The 15,358-nt window shown below is 65.5% G+C and overlaps 1 protein-coding gene across 15 annotated transcripts in view; it reads left to right on the top strand.

The window, feature by feature from the left end:
• Window positions 1-15,358, top strand: part of BRSK2 (BR serine/threonine kinase 2) — a 64,527-nt gene that overhangs the window by 11,003 nt on the left and 38,166 nt on the right. Inside the window, exon 1 of one of the 15 annotated variants that reach the window (XM_032414606.1) lies at window positions 14,219-14,319. The exons of the other annotated variants lie outside the window; for them this stretch is intronic. The gene's annotated coding sequence lies outside the window, so the exon portion shown is untranslated. Of the gene's footprint in view, window positions 1-14,218; window positions 14,320-15,358 lie in introns of those variants that run through there. 15 annotated transcript variants of the gene reach the window in all.

The following is a 15,358-nucleotide window of genomic DNA, read 5'->3' as shown; positions in this document are numbered from 1 at the left end:
CTCAGTTTTCGTGGGTCCCGCCCGCTGCGGTCAGCTGCAGCTCCGAGTGCCCCCGCGGCGGCAGTGGTGACAGCTCTCTTGGGCCCGGGGAACCATGTGTATCTGGAAGGACCTGCCAGGCGGAGGGCACAGCCTGGGCGGCAGTGCAAAGGGGAAACCAGGTGCTGCTGGGCTCGGCTCTAGCCGCGGGGTTCCCACAGGACGCCCCCACCCAGGGCTCGCAGTGTGATGTAGGAAGAGCATGTCCTGCGCCCAGGTGCCCTGTTGCCTCTTGAGCCGTCTGGGAACGGGGTGCTCGCAGCTGCAAGTGCAGAGGCCGGGCCAGAGCGGATCCTCACGGAAGGCTCGAGGGGTGACAGCCGCCCAGGACTGTGTTTGGGGGAGAGGAGCATCGAGGTGAGGGGCTCCAGGTCCTGCCCCGTACCCCGCCTGCCTGAGGGTGGCCAGGGGCAACCTGATCCTTTCTGTGGTTGGCAGGCTTGGCCACGCCTGGCGAAGCCTGTGGGGCGGCGGCCTCCAGGGCTGGCTCCCCGGGCTCCCCTGCCTCCCCGAGCAGCCTTCTGAAGGACTGTGTGGGCCCGGCGAGGGGGTTGCCGCAGAAAGCCGGCCTGGCTTGGGTCCCAGCCAGGGGCATGTGTCTCAGGCTGATGGAGTCCTGGTTTCCATAGGTGTTTGTGGGGTGACCTCTGGGCCTGAATACGCGCCATCCGCGTCCTCTCTGCCTGGACGTCAGTCCTACCCGGTGATCGGCACCTTCAGTGTGCCGGAAGCAGCCAGTCTGAGCAGGCCAGAGGCCGGATGCCGAGCCTGGCGCCTCTGCGGGCTGCCTGTGTGTGCAGATGCCGGGCGGGGGGTCTGTGGCTGCCGTGGGCCAGGAGCAGTTGGGGCACCTTCGTGTGGCCTGGTGCTTGGGTTTGGAGAACGCCTGTGCCTTCAGGGCCACGGGACTCAGAACGGGCTCCTTCAGGGATCTCAGGGGGGTGAGGCTGCGCTGCTGGCCCTGCGGGGGGAGGAGGCGGGCTGACCGCTGTGGCCACCCTGCCTCGGCCCCTGGGGCCTGGCTGTGCCTGGAGCTCCCCGGGCCCCACAGCCCCTCCTGCCTTGCCTGCCTCTGGTGGATGGTGTCCTTGTGGGAGTGCTCGTGCTTTCTGGGGGCCCGTTGCCGTACGGTGAGCGTGGGGGCCGCACACCTGTGGGGTGAGAGGCGCCTTGCTGCCTGCCCGTGGCCCCGCGTGCTCCCCACGTCGGCTCGTCCCTCCGGGCCTGCGGGGTGGGGCCCAGAGGCCTTTGTGGCCACCTCGGAGCTTAATGGGGTGGCTCTGTGCCGGAGGCCCAGGCCGGGGGCAGGCTGGACTCTGGCGCTGTGGCTGATGGACTTGGAGCCTCAGCCGCTTGCCACCAGAGCGGGTTTCCTGCAGCTTCTGTGAGGCTCGTGCTAGGAATCATGTCGGGGTGGGGGGGCACATCTATGGTGGGCAGTGTCTGGCCAGAGGACAGAGGGTCCACAGCTGTCAGGTCGCATCTGGGGTCTCAGGACAGGAGGGAGCCCTGGGCTCCTTAGGACCTTGCAGGAAGTCCCGTCAGACGTGGGGAGAGCTGGTGTCTCCTGACGGTTGCCCTGATGGAGCCCTTCCTGGTGCCGGGCCAGGTCAGCCCCAGGCCTGGGCTGAGCCTTCATGAGCCCGGCCAGGGGCGGCCAAGCTGTCCGCACTCTGCCCGAGGCCTTGCCCCAGCGGTGCCGGCTGGCTGACAGGGCTGCCCCGGGCCAGCCGCCTCAGACACTGGACAGGAGGGAGGCTGGGCTGGGCCCGAGGCTGCGGGCACAAAGCAGGGATTGTGTTGGGCCCCACCCTGAGAGGTGGCCCAGGCCTTGTTCCTCAGCCTCTGAGGGGCCAGTGTTCTGGAGCCAGGCAGCAGCACCCCCAGCCCACAGCACTGTGCTCCCGAAGGCCCCGCGGCTTCTGAGAACAGTGCTTCTCTTCCAGCCGGTCTCCTCGCTGTGCCCTGGGGCAGTGGTGCCCCGGGCGGATTTCGAGGGGACACGGAGGCATAGAGCACCACATGAGATCCCGAGGGGACACACCCTGGCTGGGGGTGCAGCTTGTGAGGACAGAGCCGCTTCCCCCATGCTTGCCACATCCTTGTCCACGCAGGGGCTGGGGCTGACCCCACGTGAGCCTGGCCACGGGGGACAGAAGATTCCCAGGGCCTTATGGTTCTGGGCTGGGGACTGGTGGAGGGGCTGAGGGTCCCTGGGACTAGGGGCTCAGCAGCCTGCCATTGGTGATGGAAGCACCCCACCATTACCGCCCACTCTGGGCTCAGGCAGGGCCCAAGGGTGTGCCCTGGAGGGCAGGGCTGGCCTCCCTGGCCCCAGGGCAGAGGTGGGAGGGCAGCCTAAACAGTGCTTATGTGGCTGAGTGACGCGTGACGTGTCAGGCGCCGGGGACACGTCAGGCCGCGGGGCCGTGGGCTGTCTGTGGGGGTGGTGGGAGGCTGCCTGGCCAGGAATGTGGCATCTGCGAGGGGTGGTTTGGCCCGGGTACCTACTGGGTAGCTACTGACTTGGGCCAAGGGTCAGGGTGGAGGGAGACTGAGGAGGCAGCGCCTGGTGGCCCTATGTTCTGGGGGTGGCCGCCTGGGAACCTGACAGGTCCCCCCCCATGGCCAGCGTCAGCATGGCTGCAGGCCGGGAGGCCAGAGAAGAAGTGACGCTGGGGAGCAGCTGCCTGGGCTGGCCTGGCCTGGCTGAGAGCTCACCTGAGCCCTGGCTGGGTGGGGGGCCTCCCACGGGGGCCATGCTGAGGTGGGAAAGGTGATGGGCGGAGGTGGCCACTGGGCGAGGCAGGGCTAGGGTGGGGAGTCAGCCCTGAGGCAGGGTAGCTTAACTCCCCTAGTTCTGTCTGAGACATGGGGGCCAACGGCAGACCGGGCTCACATGTCCAGCTTCCTGGGGTGGTGCTACTGACCCCAAGCTAGACGCCAGGGCACAGGTGGGCAGGGCCAGTCAGGAGCCCAGGTCTGCAGAGGCCAGGTGAAGCGCCTTCCCCAGGGTGGGGAGCCGAGGGCCTGGGGGTAGGCTGGGCCCTCCCTGGGCAGCTTTCCTGCTGGTGCAGGCAGCATTGAGGAGCCCCTGACGCCTGTGGGGGAGGCACCCTGGAGCTTTCCAGCCTCTTTGCTCTTCAGGGCGGGAGGTTCAGTGTGCTGGGGGAGCTCCAGGTCCCCTGGGACCATTGAGATGTGTGTGGTCAGCTGGCCCATAGGTGTGACCCTGAGGATCCTGCCTTGTCCCTCCCTCCCGCATCCACTCCTGGCATATGGCGTGCGGGAGCCTAGAAGGGGCTGGGCCTGCCGCACCCCCACAGGAGCCAGCTGGAAGGTGTGGGGTGTTGTGACTGCCCAGGGTCTCCAGGGTCGGCCTTTGTACAGTGCCCCCAGGGGCAGGGCCCCCACCGGGTGATCAGTGAAGAGCTCAGACTGGGTAGTCTGTGTGACCCCTTGGAGAGTCTCAGGTCCCTACCCTCAGTTTCTCGGTTCTCCTCGTGTGTGATGCTGGGTGAGGGACGCAGTGAGCTTAGGGCTTGGCAGGGGGCCCAACGTGGCGGCTGCACCCACTGTCCCCCTAGGGCCATGTGCCGGCCATGGTGCCTGAGGGGAGCCCCTGGCCGGGGCAGCGGAGTGCAGGGAGAAACGGGGATTGATGCGTTGTTGCGTTTACTCGTCCCCTTGGCGGGTGCGGTATTTGCACAGTTCTCGTTTGGGGGTGAGTGGGTGGGGATTGTTGCAAGGCCCGGCTGGGCCAGCCGTGCTGGGCTGCAGGGCTGGGGAGCAGGAGGGCACAGTCTTGGGGCCTCGGAGTGGTGGCTGCCTCACCCCGAAGGCTCTGGGCTGCTGAGGGGCTCGTCCTGTCCCTTCCCTCTGCCACACAGTGCCATGCGGTGCCACGTTGCCCTGGGACACTGCCCTGCTCCGTGTCCTGGGGGCCACCCGGGATGGGGCCCTGCACTGGCTCCTGGGACTGCAGCTGGGGCTCTCACGGGAGCGGCTTCTTGTCTTCATCTGCACAGGGGCATTTTCAGACACAGAAGACCCCGAGAGCCCACCCCAGCCTCGGCAATGGGAGGCTGATTTTGTCCCCCCCCCAAACATTATTTGGAGGCAAGCCCCAGACATAGTTTAGATATTTTGGTGTGTGTCTGACAGAGATTCCAGAAAAGCACAGCACCAGATCACCCTGTGAAGTTAGCACCGATTCCCCAAACCGGCAGGAGTCCAGCCAGATGCTAGATTTTTCACCTGAAGTGGCTGTTTCCCGGAGGCCAGCGTGGCCCGGGGCTAGGGGCTAGGGGCTGCTGCCAGGGGTCCTCAAGCTGAGTGTCACCCCAAGGCCTGGGACCGTGAGGGTCTGCGTTCCTGAGCTCCCCAGGGATGCTGCTGCAGGTGGGGACCCCACTGGGGGAGAGCACGGTGTGCGGCTGTGTCCTGTCCCGGCGTGGTGAAAATGGTGTGGCGGAGGCGTGGCCTGCATTCTCCAGTCCATGGATCCTCCATGCTGGTGCCATGTATGGGGTGTGGCAGAAGGCGGGCTCAGCGCTGCCTGGGGGCCATGGGTCTGCCCCGTCCCGAAGCATCACTGCCCGTTGTGCACACAGAGGGACAGGCCCAGTGGGGCTGCTACACATGGAGGAGTGGGTGTCATGCAGGATCGTGCAGGGTGGGGCCGGCCTCCCCAGCCCCCTGCGGCCATAGCAGCATGGAAGAGGGAGGCCCCCTGTGCGTGTGGGCCCCACCGCCCCTCCTCGCATCCCTCTGGTCCTCATGTCCATGCCAGCCTCACCCTCATGGCTGTGCTGGTCCTCTCCTTGAGTGCGGGTGGGAGCACTCACTGCCTTGGGCACGCTGGAGGGGCACGCAGACAGCCGTGTGTGGGGTGGCCGGAGCTCGGGCCGGGTGGCCGAGGCACACACACACCCCGGGCCCACGTGGCAGCTCCGTCGTCCCGGAGCTGCTCGGCCAGCACGCCTGGCCTGTGCCTTCCGCATGTGACCTCACGCAGGAGAAGCTGATGCCTGCTGTCCCCTGCGGTGTCTGAGTTCTTGGGCTTCCTGCCTGGTGCGAGGCCTGCTTGAGGCAGCCCTGTGGTCAGGGCTCACGCTCTCTGTGCAGATGCATTCCCCAAATGTGCGTGCATGTCCTGCTGAGCCATCTGACCAGCATCGTGGTCCCCTGAAAGCATCTCCCTCTTCAAGCCCAGGACAGAGAAAGCTGCTGGCTGGCCAGCAGCAGGACACGGAGCAGGGCAGTGTCCCGGGGCAACGTGGCACCGCATGGCACTGTGTGGCAGAGGGAAGAGACAGGACGAGCCCCTCAGCACCCAGAGCCTTTGGGGTGAGGCAGCCACCACCCCGAGGCCCCTAGGAGGCTCCATAGGAGCCCTGTCCCTGGAGCATGGCCTGACAGCCGGCAGGGCTGTCAGAAGCTGGAACGGGGGTGGCTGGGGGTGGGCAGACAACCTGGGACCCCTGCACTCTGCCCAGGAGTGCCCCTCAGTGGTCCCTGCCAGCCCCCCCTAACCTTATCCCCCCTTTCCAAGTCTCCATGGGGAGCAGCCGCAAGCCCTGAGGTCGTGCCACCCTCCTGGGTGGGGGGGCTTGCACCCCGACTCTGGGGTCTTCAGGACCGAGAGAAAACTGCCCTGTGTGGGGTCCTGGTTGTGGAGGGGGCGCCTGGGGCTGGTCTCTGTCCCTGGCAAGGCCGGACTGCGTGGGGAGCTGTCCAGCAGGACTGTGCTGAAGTCCGCAGCTTCCGCACCCGGTGAGCCAGGCTGCAGCTAGCCGCACATCCCCAGACCTCTGCTGCTGGGGGGAGGGCCAGATGTCTGGCAGGCTCCTGTGTCCAGGCCCGGCTGTGGGACAGCTTCTGAGCTGACGTGGGGCAGGAGGTGGAAGCCGCCGGGCTGCTAGACGTGCTTAGTGGCAGCTCCCAGGGGGGACCCCAGCCCCCGGTCCCCCCTCTCCCCGCAGAAGGAGCTGGTGGCTAGGTCTCCTGGGGCTGCCGCTGACTCTCTGGGGGCAAGGGGAGGGCCAGAGCCCAGAGAGTCACGACCGTGACTGCGCCTGTCCTCCAAGGCTGTGGGCACGAGGGAGCCCTCCCTGGCTCTGGGGTTGATTTGAGGTGACTTCCCAGGGCAGCCCCTGGACCCCCTCTGATATTTGCCCTGTAGCCCCAGTGGCAGGAACCTTCCTGTCAGGCCCCTTGGAGATGTGTGCGGGGGCTGCGAGGGCCCAGAGCCACCTGGGGGACTTGACCGGTCGCCTGGCCTGGTGCCCTGGAGGCTGTGGGTGGCTTGCACCATCGGGACTCCTTGGGGAGGAAGGCTGGTCCCCACCGGCCAGTTGTTACCCCTGTGGCCACCCTCTGGGCCCCCTTGTTTCAGGGGTCTTGTGGCCTGAGGGTGGATGACGTGCAGGAGTTTCTGCAGGACACTGAGCCATCGGTGGATGGCCTTGGGGTGGCCGAAGGGTTGTGGGTCCGAGGTATGCCTGTTCAAGCCCTTCACCTGCGGGGACAGAGATGTGGGGGTATGTCCCTGTCTCCCTGGCCCGTGGTGCTCTCTGCACAGTCTGCTCCTGCCGCCCACTCCTCAGGGCTGGGAACTGGGGGGGATGGTGTAGAATTCAGGAAGCCAGGCTCCCGGCCCAAGACCACCATCCTGGGCTAGCAGGGGGTGGGCGTGAGTATCTCCCTCAGAAGGCTGAGAATGAGGCAGAAGAGGGAGTGTTTCCTGTTGTTGGAGGGATACTGGGCTTGGTGGATAGTGAGGGGTTGATTCTGGCTTATCTCTAAAGAGGCAGAGGGCTTGTCTCAGATTGGAGGTTTGCTGACTCTAAACCCCCAAATCCCAAGGGATTTATAACTAATCATAAAGTGGCACAGATAGAACATCCTCCAGCAGATGCCACGGAGTGACAGAGGGCACCTGCACACGTGGGCTGTATTGTCCTGGCTGGCACAACAGATGTATGGGGGGCTTGGAGGGGGCTGGAGGGGAACCCCTAGGTAGCACCAGTGGCCCAGGGTCTTCAAGGGAGCCCCTGTCAGATTCACTTCTAGCTTTGCTGCTGGCTGGGGGAAGGGCTGCGGTGTGCATTGTCCTCTGCGTCCCCAGAGAGCTGCTGTCCTGGGCACTGCCCTGTGGAGGTAGGGACAGGCCAACCCCCCCCAGTCCCTCTGCTTGTGGGGTGCTCAGACCCATGTTCCACAGCTTGCCTTTGGGGTCAGCTAGCCATGGGGCCTCTGACTTTGGGGCTCTGCCTCACACCACCCCCTCCATACCGTCCTGCCCTGGTGTCTGAGGAGTGGGGTATGGAGCCCAGTTGGGTCACTTGGGTGTCAGTCACACTTGTCGCTACATCCAGAGACCCAGATGAGTGGCCACTCCCCACCCCAGGCCACGCCATCCTCAGTCCATAGATCAGTATGGGGGTCACCTCGTTGTCGGGCTGATGCTGCTGATGCCCCTGTTGGGAGCCAGGCTGGGAGTGGGTTGCGGATGACCAGCAGGGAGACTGGACTGAAGGCCACATCCAGGGGAAGGCTGGGGAACAAGCCTGAGCCAGTTAGCCCTGCGGTCTCACTCACTGCTCCCTCTGTCCAGGTGTCTGCAGCATCCTGAGTCCACCCAGCTGGGCGGCCTGTAGGTGACAGTCCCGAGTGACAGTCCCCGCCACACCCCCAGTGGCCCCCGGCGGCTCCAGCAAGGTCCCGCCCATCTGCCTCTGCCCAGGACTTCAACGTGGGGCAGTGGGTCACTCTACCAAGGGACATCCTTATCCTTAGCATCTGTGTGGCTGGCCCTTTAGGAGGTCTGGAAGAGCCCCCTGGGGAAGCCAGGCCCCCTGAGAGGAGCTGGCAGCTGTGGGCATGATCCCCAGGCCCCGTCTGGTCAGCTCTGCACGTCCATGCTGGACCTCAGGAGCTCGCTGCTGTGGGGCGTCCCGCTATACCTGGGGGGCTGCAGACCAGCCCCCACTACCATGGAGGCACTTCTTCTCTTAGATGACAAGTGCTCTCTGCCCTGGTGACCCAGCAGCCCCCAGAAACAGCATGGGCATGCGGGGGGCGAGGTGTCAGCTCTAAGCAGGCACAGGGCAGGTGGGGGCCAGGCCCATCCGCGGGTCAGCAGAGACAGCCTGGGAGCCCCGTGCTGGCAGGGTGATGTCGGGTTCTCTGGCGTGGCCTCAGGACAGGTGGCCTGCATTTGGGTACGGACCTTCCTAACCTGGCCCCGTGTCCAGTGGGCCTGCACTGAGACTGGCCTGCAGGTTTCCAAGTGCAGAGGGCACGTGTCTGTGTATTAGCACCTTGCCTGCTCCAGGCCCTGGGCAGTGGGTGCTGGTGGGGGTAGGGAAGGCTTGTGGGACAGGGCCTGGCTCGGGATTCAGGGCATCGGGGGTCAGGCGGTCAGGGCAGTGGTCCAGGGAGCAGCAGGCCTGAGGTTGTGTGTTGGCGGATGGTGGGCACATCAGGGGAGGGGCTGCTGTTTTTCTGGGACCTTGTGCCCATTCTTGCCTTCTGGGTGGCCGAGCCCATCACCCGAGGGCCAGCGCTGAGAGAAGAGGTGGTAGAGATGGACATCCCACCCCGGCTCCGTGACTGTGGACAGCTCTGGGCAGGTGGGCCTCAGGGACCCATGTAGGTATTTGGGAGGATGAGAGTGACACATATGGGCAGGCGGGTCTTTGTCTCTCTCCTCTCTCTCTCCATCCTTTGGAGCAAGCTGCCCACTGCCTGCTAAGCAGATTCTATTATTACCCCACGCCGGAGATTACATCCTCGTGGCGCCCTTCCGGGGATGGGCAGGCTCTCCTGGTTCCCAACCCCGGCGGGGGGGGGGGCAGGGCAGAGGGCCGCAGGTCTGTTCTCCCGCTTCTGCTGGTATTGAAGGCAGGGGGTGCGGTCAGCCGTCTGTCTGGGGAGCACATCCCTCCGAGGGACCCAAGCACATCTGGGTTTGCCCCCACAGAGGTAGCTCCCTTGGCAGAGGGGCTAAAAAGTACCCTGGACCTCTGTGCCTCACCCAGGCCCAGTGCCAGGCTCTCTGGGCAGCCTTGGCCAGGTGGCAAACGGCCCACTCGTTGCCCCCCCAGCCCTGGTGCCTTGGCATCTGTGTCATGTGGGGCACCGGCCAGGGTCCCTGAGCCCGGCCACCCTGCCCCAGCACCTGCCTCAGCCCTTAGCTCCCCTGGGTCAGGTGCTCCTCAGTCGGGGAATCTGTGCCTTCGTATGGAGTGAGGCCCCGGGGCCTGCCCCCAGCCAGCACCCAGCGGGTCCTGGGCACTGGGCTTCCTATCCTGGTCTCCTTTTCTAGGTAGAGCTACCCTGTCCTGCCCGGGACCCTTGAGCCAGGATTGCTCTCTCAGGGAGGAGTCTAGGAAGAGGGCCTGAATCAGTGTGCCCCCACCCCATAAGCAGGGAGGGGGCACAAGCTTGCTGGCCCCTGGCGGGGGGGAGGGACACAAGACCATCCTAGTGATTGGGGAAACCAAGTCAGATAGTTTTTTAAGCGCAGATCAGGTTGTTATTTTTTTTTGTTGGTTTGCTTGTTTTCAATGCTAAACTCCAAATTGACAGAATGCAGAGTGGTCCCCATGGTGTCTGCTCCCCAGCAGAGACAGTTTCTTGGGAAACCCCCGTAGACTTGTCCCACCTGGGGGACAGGAGGCCTTGCTGCCCTCCAGGTGTCCGTCTGCCCTCCCGTTTCGTCCTCTCCAGCCTACTGGGCTGTGGGAGCCCGTGTGTCTCCAAGGCCGACTCGGGCAGCCCTCGCGGGCATGTTGGGGGTGTCTGGTGGCCGCAGGCGGGGCGGGCTGTGCCCTCGTCTGCCTGACCACAGGCTGGCTGGCAGATGCAAGGGCCCTCAGCAGCACGTGGCTTCCCTGTGTCCTGTGTCGGACTGACGACGCAGCCAGGGTGCTCATGGGAGCTGGGAAGCAGGCAGGGATGGAGGGTGCCTGGCCTCTGGCGTCTGCTGTATTGGGGAGGCCCTGTGGCTTCCAGGAAGTATTGGCACCCCGGCTTAGCATGTGGGTGCCCCTGGGCCTGGCTCTGTGCCTGAGGGTCCCCCTGCCTAGCAGGTGCGTGTGGAGTCGGACGGGGTTGTGCCTGGCCCCCAGAGGCCATGGGTGTGTGTGTGTGCAGTGACAGGTGGTGGCTCCCTCAGGCTTCCCAGGGCGGGCAATCCCACTGCCGTCCCGGGGGCTTGGCGGGAGGGGGCTGGCCGGTGTGGAGACGGTAGGGAGGGAAGGCCTCTGTGCTCCGCTGGGCAGGTAGGCTGAGGTCTGGGTCTGCTGCTGACCCCTGGGGCCTGGACTGCTGGCCGCTGGCCTCTCCTGGCGACCCCTGCTCTTCCCCCTGCCAGGCACTCGGTCACTGACTCAGGTGCTCTGCGGGCTGAACCACCGTGTCCCTCCATACCTCCCTGGGGGACTGGACAGCTGCTGGCCACACCATGGTGTCCACACTGCGGGTGTGACCCTGGCCCCCTGGGGTCTTGCCTCCTTGCACGTGGGGCCCCTTGTGTGCTAGACCCGGCCCCCTTCCCTTCACGGCAGCCCCCGGGCCCTCGCCCTCTGCCGCCTGCTCCCGGCAAGCCCACCCCCTTCCTGAGGCCCCTCAGCACCCACCTTCCTGCCTCCAGCCTGTGGGCATTGGCAGGTGACCCCATCATTAGCCCCTAGTCCTGAGGCGTCTGAAACTAGGACACCAGCTTAAGAAAAAAAAACACAGTTTGCTAGATTGAGTTTCTGAATAGTTACTGGGCTTAATCAAAATATTTCACTGGGTTAATTTTACAGTATTGAATTGAAAAGCCAGTCAGGAGAAATCTCATGGGGTCGTCTGCCGCTGTTGGAACCAGAGACGTGGCTCCCGCTTGCCTGCCCCGCCCACGGCTCCTTCCCCCTGGACTTCCCAGTGCGGAGTGGGCGGAGGTTCCGAGCAGGGGCGCAGAGAGGGGCATGCAGGGCTGGGGCCAGCTGTCTGCTGTCACGTCACCCGGGGGAGCCCCAGAACTAATGGCTTCACAGCATCCTGCCCCCCAGACAAGGCTGTGGGCTCCCTTCGGGCATCCTGCCTCATGCCTGCATGCAGCTAGCTGAGCCCCGCCTGCCCACGGGGCTGTGGTCAGAGGGGCGTTGGGGCCCCGCTGGGGCCCAGGTGGCGGGCACCTCCTCACTTTCTCTCGGACTCTCCCCCAGGCAGAGGGGCCCCCGTGGTTCTCAGGTTGGATCTTCAGGTCTCCGAGCGCCTGGGCCTCGTGCCCAGAGGATGCAGAGCTGAGCGCACAGTAGGTGGACGCCCCTCAGAGATGCTGGTGGGCAGGTGGGCCCTGCTGGATCTGGGGGGAGCCCCCGCCCGGAGGTAGGGACGGTGGTGTTCTGCTCTGGATGTCAGCCCGGGCTGTGCCGCTGAGGGAGGAGTGGCTGCCCTCCTGTCTGGCTCCAGGGTGAGTGGGCCGTCTGGGGGCTCCTCGTCGCGGGGGAGGGGAGGGAGGGTGGGGTGCCCCATTGCAACACACCCCGTGAATCTCGATGCCTCTGTGATTGCCATGGCAACCACCTAGCGCCAAGCCTGTGACTCTGGAAGAGAGGGGAATCCCCTCCCTCCCTCCCTCCTCCCGCCCGCCCTGCTGCCTGTAGCCTGCCTCCCCTCCCCGCCAGTCCCGAGATCTGGGGCAGCCCCCAGCCTCCCTCCCTCCCCTCCGGGGAGCTCACAGTGCCCTGCCAGGGCATCCCCTGGTTTCCCCCAGGGCCCATACTCCGCAGACCTGGGAGGAGGGACCCAGCTCCTGTGGCCCTGAGCGAGTCCCCACTTGTGGTGGGACGGAGTCCAGTGTCCCAGACACAACCTGGTGGAGAGGTCCCTGGGCAGCAGCCCTCAGAAGGCGGATGCAGTATCATGGGGGCTTCACACCACAGCCCCAGGCTGGAGGGGGCTCTAGATGCCTGCCCTGTCCCGGCCTTCTGGACCCACCAGGGAGGTGGCCGGTGAATGGAGGGGGCGGGCACTGGGCAGAAAGGGCAGGACCGACCTGGGAGGGCTGGCGTCCTCTTGTTCCTGCGGCTCCGGCACCTCTGCCTTGAGCCCGCCTGACTCCCCCACTCCCGGGCCCTGTGCCTGAGCGTGGAGAGCTGTGGCCGGGCTGGGAACGGTCCTCCAGGAAGTCCTCCAGTGCCCTCCAGGAGGGTCCCGGCTCCCGCCTGCGCAGGCCAGCCTGCAAGCTCTGTCTGGGTGTGTTGTTTGGGGAACTGCTCATCTCACCTTCGGCTCTTTTGAACAATGTGGCATCGGTGGGTTTCTCAAGGAGCTGGTCAGAGGGCCATCTTTCCCCAACTCACCTGGTTTTTCCTTCGTGGTCTGGGGGAGCCGGGATGCTCTGAGTCAGTCGTCGGGAGGCTGCCCGAGTGCCTGTGCCCTTGGTGCTTTACTCCACACATCTGGTGATTCCAACAGGGCAGGCGGATCGGCCGCTGGCCGCTGGAGAGGCCGAGGGGTCTCACAGGGGTGTGAGGACCCTTGAGGAGGGTGCCCATGGCTGTCTGGTCGTGTGGACGGTTCTCAGGCGGGCGCCTAGGTAGAAACCCACAGTAGTGCTTTTGAGTCTGTGTTGGTGACACCTCCCCGGAGGTGCTGCAGGCAGCCCCAAGGGCAGATGGCTGGAGGGCAGGTTTTAGGAGGTAAACCAGGGTTCAAAAAACAACAAAAAAGAAAAAGCATGAGCTTAGCCTCTGTCCCGGGCTGTGTGTGGTCACTTGAATCTGCTGCTCATGTGCTGGGCGCCTCCAGGCAAGTCACCTGACCTGTCTGAGCCTGGGCCTCGTTGAGAAGGGGGCCCCCATGGTGTGTGTCTCCCAGAGGCGTGAGAACTCCCCACGGTCTCGGGGCCGGGCCTGGATCGGGCGTCCGGTGGCCTGCTGCTGCCTTCTTGTCCCGGCACCTGCCCCGTGCCCTCGGGCCCCCGTAGCCAGCCCAGACGGCAGAGCGTGGTGGTTGCCATCCTTCCGGGAGGTGCCCTCGGCCCACCTGGAGTTTATTTGAGGCAGCAGGTGAAGGCAGAAGCACCCGCTGTGTCTGTGCGGCTTGCTCACCTGCCAGGCGCCACCCACGTGGTAGCCAGGACTGTCCGAGCCTCCCCACCGGGGTCTACGCGTGCCTCAGGGTGGGCCTGGGCGGGTGGCTGGCGTCCTGTGGATGCATTGGGGTTGGGCTTTCCGTGGTGGGGGCACCGCAGGGCAGGTGGGTCAGGGACCAGGCGGGTCACTGGCCATCCCCAATGCGAGACAGGCCCTGCCCTGGGCGGGCTGTTCCGTGGCAGGAGCTGGGGCCGGGGTGGCTGGAGTGGCCGGGGGCCCTCACCTGGCCTTCCGTGTAGGAGGAAGCAGCTGTGAGCCGGCTGAGGCCAGGCCCGCTTGCTGCGGGCAGGGAGGCCCGGAGGCCAGTGGGGGCTGCAGGCCCTGGAGCCTGCCCAGCCCAAGGAGCAGGGAAAGCAGGGGTGGGGGGGGAGCGCTTAGTGCGCCTGCCGCGCCTGCTCTCGTTGCCATGGCAACAGATGGTGGTTTGGCAGGAGAGAGGAGGGGGAGGGCTTTGTATGAGGCTGCTCAGCGTTTGGAGACCAGCCGGGGGTCCTTCGGGGGGGGTGGTGGGAGCTCTGGCTGCCAGGCTGAGCAGGCTCCCCAACCGCGGCCCCCAGAGTGGCCCAACTGTCCCCAGGGGCAAAGGTAAACCCACGCGGAGCTTCCATTCCCTGGAGCTCCAGCCTCGCCCCTGCTCACAGTGGGGCCCTCTCTCGCCCACGTCTCCCTCTTTCCTCCTTGCTCCTGGGCCAGAGCCCCCACCTGGACATCCCAAGAGCCTGGGTCAGTGAGCAGGGTCGGGGGGGGTGCTGCGCTGAACAGTGGGCATGGCTCTGCCCGGCCCTGGACTGGCTTCTGACCACGGGGGCACCTGCCACCCCGGGATGGTCGGGTCCCCAGCAGCCCGGGGGACACACCCTCTCTCCTGCCTGCTGGGAGGGCGAGGTCCAGGCCCTCCGGGGTGATCACCTGGGCCCTTGCAGCCCGCACCCCCAGCTCCTGCTGCACCCACCCGCTCCTCAAAGCCAGGCTGGCTCCTACCGCAGAGGCAACTTGCCCCCCTGCGGGCTCAGCCCAGACCGCCTGGTTATTTTCCCGCGTGAGTGGGAGTCCGCGTGCGCATGCGCGTGCGTGAGTGTGGAGAGAGCCACCCATGGGGAGGACTCTGCGCTTCCACCGGCACCAGGTGAGGCCCAGCTGTCAGGTTCCCAGGTGGGGATGCGTGCACCTGAGCTGAGTCCTTGGGCCTGCCGCCACCCACCCCATGGCTGAGCAGGCTGCTGGCCACCTGCCGAGCCTCAGGTCCCCTGGGCCCAAGCCAGGCTACTTCCGGGGCAGGCTCTCCAACCCAGTTTGGTATCTGAGGCCCTGTCCTTGCCCCCCACCCCCACTAGCTCCTCCTGCAAACAAGCAAGCAGCACTCAGCCTGGGGCAGGGATGTGGGTGGGGCCTGGGGACAGGAGCTGCCTCTCCCCAGCCCCAGAGACTACTCTGGGGGGTTTATCCCTTGGTCCTTCCTCCTGCCCCCGCCCAGAGGCCCCCCCACTGCCCTTGTTCGGAGCTTATGGGCCTTCTGCCCTGTGGCCTTGTTGGGAAGGACCAGGGACGCTGGGGCTGGTTTCTCTGTGGCATATCACGGCCCTCCGGACTGAGACATAAGTCAGGGTCAGAGGGAGCAGGCCGGCACCCCAGGGCCTGTCCTGGAGTTGCTGTGCTGGCCTCAGTGCCCTGTGAGCACCCCTGGGGGCATCTGACCCATCACCAATGCCCTGGCAATGCTCTTCCCGGAAGCCTTCAGCCTGACGCTTCCCAAAGGCTTCCTTGGGAACCCCAAGGGCAGACCCATTCCCCTGGGGCTATGTCTCAGCCCCACCACCCTCTCTCATCAGCGCAGGGGACCCCTCCTCTGCCCCACCTTCTTTTACCTCCCCTGCAGCCCCTCGCAAAGACCACAGGGAGGACCTGGCCCCAGAGGCCAGTGCTGACCCTTGGAGGCACTCCAAAGATGCTTTCCCAGGCCTGGATTTCTCCATCAAGGACCCTGAGCTGGGGCTTTGGGAGACTGGGGCCTGGGGAGTCCCTTTGCAGCAGAGGGTCCAGAAGGCCCAGGCTGTGGGCTGTCTTCTTGATCCTTCCCTAGGAATGAGCTATGTGGTGATGGGAAGCATGTCAAACTTGCCCTGCTCGAGTGCATGTGTGCACATGTGTGTAATGTGTGTATGCAC

Source organism: Phoca vitulina, unplaced genomic scaffold (genome assembly GCF_004348235.1).
Source record: "Phoca vitulina isolate PV1807 unplaced genomic scaffold, GSC_HSeal_1.0 scaffold16, whole genome shotgun sequence".
Classification (NCBI taxonomy): Eukaryota; Metazoa; Chordata; class Mammalia; order Carnivora; family Phocidae; genus Phoca; species Phoca vitulina.
Note: the sequence above shows the minus strand (reverse complement) of the source record. Positions and strands in the feature narration are given on the sequence as shown.